Raw genomic sequence first — 9,088 nt, 5'->3', positions numbered from 1 at the left:
GAACCAAGGAGGTTGAAAACAATCTTGGTAGGAAGAGACAGTATTGAAATGCCCATCTGCCGCATAAAAAAATCTATATACCAAAAGTCTCGCCGTTCCAAAAATCTATTAAGGCTCATACTTCAGTGTAACAGCGCACAACAAAAAGTCACAGTTTCGCCGCAACGGCGAAGCAATGATTGCGATAGCAATAAATTGTAATGTAACGCGAAGAACGGAAAGCAGCTCGAAATTGCCAGCGCATCGCTCGAGCCCAAAGGACGCACGAAAAGAACGCGCACAGGACGAGCGCGAACTAATGCGTCACAGCTCGACACTTGAAGCGCACTGCTCAAACATAAAGCAGGACGCACGAAACAAACGAACAGGTACACACAAGACGAGCGTGAACTAATTGTCACAGTTGTTACTTATTTCTGTTTGAACAGCGCGCTCCTTTCGCAAACGCGGCCGCTGCAGCGAGCGAAGCGAAGCACCCCACCGGCCGCCGCTTCTTTCCTTTAGATAAGCGCACGAAAGCGACGACGTCCTGTAGAGCGAACAGCAACGGCGTTCGCAGGGGCGGGGCGACGATCTTTCAAGCGCGCAACACGCGCGCACGTCGCGCCATCTATGTGGCCACTAAGAAGCATGCTGAATTACATTGTGTTGTTGAGGCGTTTATTGGACGGTAGTCGGCGACGATATGCAAAGGCGACAGTCAAGGCCCAAACACGGACTCAGAGCGCGAGCGCGAAGAGCCAAAGGAGACGACCCACTAGAAGGCTATAGAGAGCGCAACCCATTACTCAATAAAGGCTTCGCTACAATTTCCCCGGGTACGAAAAGGGAGCCGTCCGGCGACCTAACAGCTCGTCACTATGAGTGGGTCATAGTAGGCCTTGAGACGCTCCACGTTGACGATGTCGCGCCCTCGAAGGCGCATGACCGAAGATGGTTCGATGGGTTCGATCACGTAGTTGACCGGGGATGTGCGCTCGACGACCCGGTAGGGGCCTTTGTATTTCGGGAGTAGTTTTGTAGAGAGGCCAGTTGCAGTGGTAGGGACCGAGAGCCATACGAGCGCTCCAGGGAGGAACGTGGACTCAGAAGTGGTGGTTCCACCGCGAATGCTCTTCTGCCGCTCTTGTTCCTGCGTTGTAAACGTCTTGGAAAGCTCGCGACACTCTTCCGCAAGCCTGGCTGTGTCAGATATCGGCGAACACTCAGTTGAATCCGGCTTGTATGGGAGTATCGTGTCGATGGTGTGCGACGGGTGCCTTCCGTACAATAGGAAGAAGTGTGAAAAACCAGTTGTGCTTTGAGGGGCGGTATTATAGGCGTAGGTGACGAAGGGCAGAATGGCATCCCAATTTGTGTGATCGGCGGCGACGTACATTGAGAGCATGTCGCCGAGCGTGCGGTTAAAGCGTTCGGTGAGCCCATTCGTCTGCGGGTGGTAAGCAGTAGTTTTGCGGTGAACAGCACGGCACTCTTTTAGAATGGCTTCGACGACTTCCGACAAGAAGACACGGCCTCGATCGCTGAGAAGCTTCTGGGGTGGACCGTGACGCAGCATGAATCGGTGTAGCAGGAAGGAGGCAACATCGCGCGCTGTAGCCGCTGGGAGAGCGGCGGTTTCGGCGTATCGCGTAAGGTGGTCAACAGCGACGATGGCCCAGCGGTTACCAGCCGATGTCAGAGGAAGTGGTCTGTACAAGTCGATGCCCACGCGCCCGAACGGACGGTTCGGGCAAGGTAATGGTTGTAGACCGGCTGGTGACACGTGCGTTGAAGGTTTTCGGCGTTGGCAATCGAGGCAGGAGCGAACGAACTTCTGCACGTAGCGGTACATCCTCGCCAGAAGTATCGTTGTCGAATGCGGTGGTAAGTTTTTGATACCCCAGAGTTCGCGCATTGTGGATCCGAGTGGAAAGACTCGCATATTTCAGAACGAAGACTGCGGGGTATCACAAGTAGCCACTGGCGGCCGTCGGCGTTGTAATTGCGTCGGTGCAGTAGGTCGTCACGAATGGTGAAATGGTGGGCTTGACGACGCAACGCGCGAGTGGTTGGTGGTTTACGTGAACGAGCTCAGCAGACCAGTGAGTCCTTTACGAGCTACATAGAAGACGTCCTGGACTTGTGCAAGAAGGCTGACGCGGCCATGCCTGAGTCTGACAAGATCCGCCACGTTCTGAAAGGCATCGACGACGATGCCTTCACTATGCTGCTCGCCAAGAACCCTCGTACTGTGGCCGAGGTGATCACGCTCTGCCAAAGCTACGAGGAGCTGCGCCGGCAGCGACTGCTGACCCGTCGACCTCCATCACACGACGCCGATCTCGCAGGCTTGTCGGCCATTTCTGATCAGTCCGCCTTGCTCGCCGAGATCAAGGCATTCGTGCGCGAGGAAATTGCCCGCCAGTTCTCCCTACTGGCCTTCCCTCACCCGCAGCATGTTGAACAGCCGTCGACCACGCTGCTGGCTCCCTTACGCCGCGCTATTCAGCAGGAAATCGCGGAGGTCATGCCGGAATACACCAGCCCCCTCCGGCACCTGCGCCGCTCAGTTACGCGCAGGTTGTAGCCAGGTCACACCAAGCGATTCCTGTGGCTGTCCCACTTACTTACGCCGAAGCCGTCGCCAGACCTCAAGCCTTCGAAGCGAGTGGGCCGGCTGCGTTTGCCGACGCCATACCTAGGCCACCGATGCAGCCCATCATGTAGCCGTATCAGCAGACGCCTCGTCCACCGCGTCCTGCTCCATGGATGGGACCTACCCGGCGAACCGATGGCGCACTTCTGACAACCACCCGATCTGCTTCGCTTGTGGTTGCGCCGGTCATGTCGCCCGCTATTGCAATCGCGTGCAGCCGCCTTGTGTAGCCTCAGCCATCCCCAGCCAGTCAAGCCGCCCGTATTACGATTCACCGCCGCCTATGTCACCGTCGTCTCGCCCAGCTCATCTACCGACCGTTCGCCGTCACCACGACGCCGATCACTGTCACCGATGCGGCCACGGCCGGTCACACGTGACCAGGAAAACTAGTCGTCGCAGTCCACGATGCAAGGGCTGCGATGCTATCGAACTGCGAAAGCCCTCAGCGAAGCCCATCAAACGTGTTAGACGTGTTTTGGACGGTGTGCGCGCATCTGCCCTTATTGACACTGGCGCCGCCGTATCCGTTATTGACGCCAAACTTAGCCGACTACTGCGAAAAGTGACGACGCCACTTCCCGGGCTCTCCCTCCGTGCAGCAAGCGCCCAAAGTATTCACACTACAGCGGTGTGCACAGCCCGCGTCATGATTAAGGATGCCCTGTACGCCGTCGAATTGATAATAATTCCAGCATGCTCTCACGACGTCATCCTAGGATGGGATTTTCTCGCCCACCACGACGCCGTGATTCATTGCGCACCCGCCGAAATAGAGCTCTCACCATTCTCTGATCTGACGCCGGCTGACAGTCCATCGTCTGTGAGCAAGGTACTCGTCAAAGACGACACCAAACTGCCTGCATACTCGTCAACGGCCGTGTCCGTCTACTGCGCCAGTCTCTCCGACACCGTCGCCCTCCTCTCGCCATCCGACCGTGTTTGCACGAGGAAAGGCTTGCTGGTGCCCTTCGCGACCGTGCAAGTCACTCAGGGTAGCACGTCAATTTTTGTTATCAACCCATCTCCGTACAGTGTTACGTTGGTGCGAGGAGAATGTCTCGGCAGCGTGGAACCCCTCGAAGACGCACAAGTTATGGATGAACCAGATGGCACGCACTGCCCCAGTTCCGGCACGCTCAGTTCTGTTACCACGTCTGGTTCATCGCCAGCTGATGTATTTGCTTCTTCCATTGCTGACAACCTTACGCCTGTCCAGCGTTCCCAGCTTCTAGACCTCTTGGAAGAATTTCGCGCTTCTTTCGATATTGCTCAAACTTCTCTCGGCCGCACGTCCACCGTTACGCATCGCATCGACACTGGCGCCCAACCACCACTGCGTCAACGTCCATATCGCGTATCTCCCACAGAACGCCGCGTAATCAACGAGCAAGGCGACGACCCACTAGAAGGCTATAGAGAGCGCAACCCATTACTCAATAAAGGACTTCGCTACAGTGTATATAAATAGCTCGCCGTTAGCAGGCTGAGAGACGGTGCTGTCGTGGCCTAACGTCTAACGTGGCGGGCTGCAAAGCGAGAGGTCGCCCGTTCGATTCCGCGCGTCGGAAAGAATTCCTTAATTATTCTTCTTTGTGGCCTTTCTATATATATACATACTTATACATATACGGTTAATGACGCCGACGGGGACGGACATTTTCCAGCCGAGACTGTCCATATAATTGCTATCGCAATAAAAAGAACCGGACTGAAAGGGGAAGAAACGACGCACGCAACCAGCGAATGAACCGATACCAACACGCCCGAGTGGGCGCTTTATTGCAGTCTATTAAGGCCTTCTTGAACTTTTTTGGAAGCGGTGGCCTATTGGACAGGCTACAGTACTTCCGCTCCTACCCTTTCCTTCATTATTTGTTGGTTTGATTTAGCGCACCTGATCTTCTCATTTTCCTACTTGCCCTTTCCACCTCTCCTAGTTTGGGGTAACAAACCCGATGTTTAAATTCCGGTTGACCTCCCCGTCTTTCCCTCATTTTTACCTCTCTCTCTCCTGCATACAGGCTCAATGTGCTCCTCCAAGTGTGCTCGCGATTAGTGCAATACGAGAGATGCTCAGTCTGATCACCTGTAGGATAGGGGAGACATCGGCACAGCACTGGGAAGGACAACACGCGCGAGAAGCCGGGCTTTTATGTTGCGATACTTTCCGTGAGAGTAGGAGGAAGTCGGTCAGGAAGTGGACGACGAAGTGGGACAACAACCGCAATGTTGGCTGTTAAGTTATTTCGCTGCGTACGTAGCTTGTAAATATATTCGTAACAATATTATTCGGCTCCCCGAAGTCCTAACCCAGTGCCAGTTATAGCTCTCTCAGCGAACGCACACGTCAGCTATGCTGAAGTGCTACAGTGATACAACAACGATTTTGTCCAAAACAGCGCATGTGGTGCTCTTCTACATTGTTGCGTTAAAGCCGGACGACTATTAAAAACCATGCAGCTCGGATAAATGAGAGGTGCGATGAATTCGCGCTCGCGTGTGGGACGGCACCACTCATTTACTGGCACTTAAGAAGCACACAACGACAAAAAGTGGCAAAAAAGTGGCACTCTCTCGCTTACGCAGGCAACTTTTTATAACGACCCATTACGCACGCGAAGAACATTGGTAGGGTGGACAATCATTCATGTGTTCCACTTCGGCACCTGTGCTCTAATGGAAACTGGCTCGCGCGCACGAGACCCCTGTTTTTTTTTTTCTAAAGCAAGTTGTTGCTACGCGACGGGACTTCGTTCACGCGAATTCTCTTGAAGCGGTAGGTGGTGTTACAGGATAGGAATTATGAATATTGTCTGCGGTCGTTTGCAAAGTTTTTACAGCGAAAGCTGTTATGAGATCACAACGAGGGCCGTTTTTGGCGCCATAGTTGCCCGCCGCCGCCGCCGCACGTGTCCGTAACCACTATCGCGCAAATAAGGAAAAAAAAGAAATAAGAAAAAGAATCCGGGACGGAATGAGGTTTGAACCTGGGCCCTCTCCGTGGGACCCCAGTATTCTACCTCAGAGCCATGCCGTTGTTCGAAAATGATTTGCAAAAATACCCTATAGAGGCTTCCTGTCGGGACGGAACAACATTAACATATGTAATGCAGTGTGGCAGAAGAGTAAAGTAACACCCACGCGTCACACAACGCGAATTATGTATTCTGTAACCAAGCGTCACACGATGCGAATTGCGCAACGAGTGTGTTATGCTTCCAACCCATTACAAAGGGATCTCCCATAATTCTTCATCGTCAGCACCCACGGCCTCAACAAAGTGCACATAATGTCTTACAGGTGTTTACAGGTACCACGGTTCTCCGCAGAATGACGAAAAATGGTAAAATGGCTGCTTCCCTACTTCACAAAAATTATGATGATTTAAAGCGTAGTCGGTTACTCACAAATGCACTTCTATTGGTTGCCAAGGAAGCCCATAAGGCTCCCATGATCCATCTCGAGGGCCTCAGTAAAGTTAATTCCTCCTTTCTCTCTCTTTCTCCCGTTAACGTATGTTATAAAGCGTGGTGGGAGAGTTCAATAACGACCAGGCGTCACACAATGCGAATTACGTAACTAGTGGGTCGTTCAAAGCTTTCAACCCATTACAAAGGGTTCAGCCCTAATTCTTCATCGTCATCAACCGTCGCATGAACAAAGTGCCCATAATGCCTTGCAGATGATACCTCGCTTTTCCGCAGAATGACGAATAATGTCGTGGTGGGTGCTTCCCGACTTCACAAAAATTATGATTTGTGGCGTAGTGGGTACGTTGCTAATGCACTTGTATTAGTAGCCACACGAGGCTTTATAATGGGCTCTAGAAATGCCGCTCTTCCAGCTTTCGCTGTGACTGTCGCTTTTAAAGACGATAGTCTTTCTTGGGGAACTTAAACGCAGAAATTTTGGCCTGTCTTTCTGTCTGTATGTCTTTCTGTTTGTGGGCACGTCACTCGATTCAGCCAACCGGCCAAAGTTGAACCACTTGCTTACCGCCCACCCATCTTGAACTGGTACGGCTGTTCATACTTGTGAACGTTGTCGATCAAAAAGTAAATATTACGCATATCTGAGGCGTAACATCATTAGGTAAGTATTAGGTGGTGTGTCCCTTTAATAGAAAATACATAGATACGCAGTTTTAAAGACCTTGATGGTATGCGTTTAAGGTTGAGACAGTAACGCGTTTATTAAAAGATTGCCACAGCTGAAGCGATCAGCGGTCCAAGCCGAGCAAGCGCGAGCGCCAACAACAACCGTCTTCGTCTTCTTTCGCACGCGTTCTTGTCTGCGCCCTACCATGTTACGAATCACTCCCCCGCGGAAAAGGAGCCATCCTGGCGACCTAAGGAACAGGTACAACTGGTGGGTCATAATGCGGCTTCAGTCGATCGACGTGAACAGTCTCGCGGCCGCGACGACGGCGGTCCGTAGATGATTGAACAGGCTCAATCATATAGTTAACTGGGGATGCTTGACGTAGGACGCGGTAGGGGCCTTCGTACTTAGGCAGTAGCTTTGTGGAAAGGCCAGGAGCGGAGGAGGGAACGCGAAGCCACACCAACGTTCCAGGCGAATACGACTGAGGAGGCAGGTTTTCGTCGTGACGGTCCTTCTGGCCCTACTCGCCCTACAATGTTACAACCCTAGTTTCTTAAGGTGCGCTGAAAATACGACTGCGCTGAAACTTGTCTTCCTCCGTGCCCTCTGTACAAGCTCATGTTGTGTTTCGGTTTCGAAGCAGAGGCTTTATAATGGGCTCTAGAAATGCCGCTCTTCCAGCTTTCGCTGTGACTGTCGCTTTTTTTTAAAAGTCTGTGCCTTGAATAATAGAGCATTGGCTGCTTCTGGCAGGGTACGGTGTTTCTATTCTACCACTGCACGCTTAATGCGATATTATTATTATTATTATTATTATTATTATTATTATTATTATTATTATTATTATTATTATTATTATTATTATTATTATCGTGAACATATTTTAAACAACGAGTGACAGATGCTTATCGAAACAGTGTTTGAAGATTCATGTATGAAGAAAGCGCAAATAAATAAAAAAGAACACACAGAAACGAAGGGGACAGAAGACGTTTTTATGTGTTGCGATTTTTTTTTGGCACTTTCTTCAAACATGAATTTACACCAACTCACCCAACTGTCCCTGTTAGGGTTTCGAGAGGCGAAGGATGCTTTAAAACTTCCAGGCTTTCCCGCTAAAAATAGGTACGGCGAACGACAGTCGGTCGCTGTGAGTACAAAGGCACAAATGGCTAACATACAAATTCTAGGGTACAAGTTTACAAGTGATTGTTTCATTTCTCTTAGGATTATCGAACAGCCCTTTCGGTGGCACTTATGTGGATGGCTCGTTGATCGGTGCCATGTAAACTGACACAAACTACTATAAAGGATACGAAAAGCTAGGCGTTTTGCCTTATTCTTTATTTTAACTATCCAAACATTCGGCGGACGCCGAATGTTTGGACACGCAAGAATGTCAGATCGATGATCGTGCTGATAAAAAAAAAAGTATGTAATGAGTTCCGACCTGACCTTGACCGCAATAAATCGTCGTTTGCACAATCTAATCACTGCCTGATAGCGCGAAAACAAAGTTGCTTTCAATAATAATGAAAGTACTGTTACTACATTGCCCTCCATATGACAAGGATATCACCGACTTTACTTTCATTTATTCTTACCGACACGAATAGCAAGTAGATAACGCAAATTTATATCAAAATAGACAACCTGATGATGTCATGACGTTGCGCAGTCACAACTGCCGTCTTCGAAAGTTCACGTCTCGTGAACTCAGCTTGGCCAAATGTGAGGTGATCTGACGAAACAGGCGGTGCTTCGTGACGCTCCCGACTCTATAGACCATCACAGAGACGGAACCAGCAGCGGAACACATCTCGAGCGCTCTTGTTCAATGAAGATAGCGAGTGTAGGTCGCCCTTGAGCTCTCTGTGGACTGGCCGAAAACAAGCCGGTCGAAGATAAATAACCAATAATTGCAAGCGCGTCTTCTAAATTTTTGCTCCGGTGCAAGCATGTATTGTACGGTCGTAGCAAGCCGCAAATACAAAGTGGTGCCACCGTATTAAATGAGCGTTTTAGTTCAGCGATCCCGCCTTGGAAGGCTGCTGTCGGAACGAAAAACTTGTTTCCTATCACTCTATGAGTAAATCGTGTCGAAATCTGGTACTCTACATCTAAGAACGCAAACCACGTAGCACTTCACGCAATGAGTGCAGCTGGACTTTTGTCGCTTGAATGTAAGGTTCCAACGAGAAGCCGGCATTAAAACGTAGCATGCACCAATTACCATGGCACATTCAGCAGTGTCAATTCAGAATATGTTCAGGAAAGTCGCGAGAATGTTCTCCGTCTTGTATACACTCGCCGATAGGTAGAGATGGGGAGCGTGGTAACGGC

This window comes from Rhipicephalus sanguineus, chromosome 5 (assembly GCF_013339695.2).
Source record: "Rhipicephalus sanguineus isolate Rsan-2018 chromosome 5, BIME_Rsan_1.4, whole genome shotgun sequence".
Lineage (NCBI taxonomy): Eukaryota > Metazoa > Arthropoda > Arachnida > Ixodida > Ixodidae > Rhipicephalus > Rhipicephalus sanguineus.
This window is presented reverse-complemented; position numbering follows the sequence as displayed.